General features: G+C 41.5%; 1 pseudogene; it reads right to left on the reverse strand.

The window, feature by feature from the left end:
* Window positions 1-246: 246 nt before the first annotated feature.
* Window positions 247-1,337, reverse strand: LOC138917538 (olfactory receptor 2H1-like; annotated as a pseudogene).

Genomic DNA, 1,337 nt, shown 5'->3' on the forward strand with positions numbered 1-1,337 from the left:
TTCCTCTCCTTCATGGGATCACATGTGGAAATGGAGACATCCTACTGATGAAATATTGATTATTTTGATAAATTGAATATTTATTATTTTGGTAAATTAAATATTTATTATTGACCAAATATTGATATTACATTTGTACTTTCTACTTTTTGTAACAAAATGACAAGTGAGATATAGGGATAGAGAATGTCATAAATTACCCTCTTTTACTAAACCCAACATTTTAGTGGCACATCAAAGCTTCTTTTTTATGTAGAGCGGCAGAATGTCATAATTTTCAATTTACTTTCTAGTACAAAACACTGATCATGTACTTTTTTGTAAGCTAATCCCCTTCTTCATCAGTCTTTGCAGGGCATCCTTCACCTCTTTGTTCCTCAGAGTGTAGATGAGAGGGTTCAACAAAGGTGTGCCAACAGTGTAGGAGAAGGTGAAGAACTTGTCATATTTTGAAGCAAAGTGGTTTTTAGGGTCTATGTAAACCATTGCCACTGTCCCATAAAACATGAAGACCACGATAAGGTGGGAGGAGCAAGTAACAATGGCCTTCTGCCTTCCCTCCTCAGACTGGATTTTCCCTAAAGCTTGAGCTATGTAGCCATAAGAAGTCAAGATCAATCCCATCAGCACAATGGTGAAGAGGACAGCAGAGATAGTCATCTGTCATTCATTTGCAGAGGTCGCTCCACAGGCCAAGCGTATGAGGGCAGGAACCACACACAGAAAGTCATCCAGGTAGTGATGGGTAGAGAAGGGCAGCTGGAATGTGATGAAAGATTGGATCAGAGACTCCATCTGGCCAGACAGCCAGGCCATGAGCATCAGCTTCCAACAGAATGACGGATGGATGATGATGGTATAACGCAGAGGCTGGCAGATAGCAACATAGCGGTCAAAGGCCATCATGACCAGCAAGATGCCTTCAGTGGCACCAAGACACAGAAACACACAGAACTGGATGGCACAGCCTGTGTAGGTGATGCTCATATCTGGCCCCCACAAGTTGAACAACATCTGGGGCACAGTGGTTGTGGGAAACCGAGCTCCAAGAAGGAAAGATTGTTAAGAAAGAAGTACATGGGGGTGTAGAGATGAGGGTCCATGCAAGACAGCAGGATGATGGTCAAGTTTCCAAGAACAATCATGATGTAGAAGAGGATTACAATCCAGAATAGAACCATTTCTAGTTGTGGCCACTCAGAGAAACCAAGAAGAATGAAGTCCAGTGGAAAACTCTTGTTGATCATTCCTCTTGCTTTTGGCATTGGGGTTTGGACATAATTGCAAGTAAGATTTTGTGAACGGATTTTATAAATAAGTGTCTCTATTTTCATAGA

Source organism: Equus caballus, chromosome 14 (assembly GCF_041296265.1).
Source record: "Equus caballus isolate H_3958 breed thoroughbred chromosome 14, TB-T2T, whole genome shotgun sequence".
In the NCBI taxonomy this organism is placed as follows: Eukaryota; Metazoa; Chordata; class Mammalia; order Perissodactyla; family Equidae; genus Equus; species Equus caballus.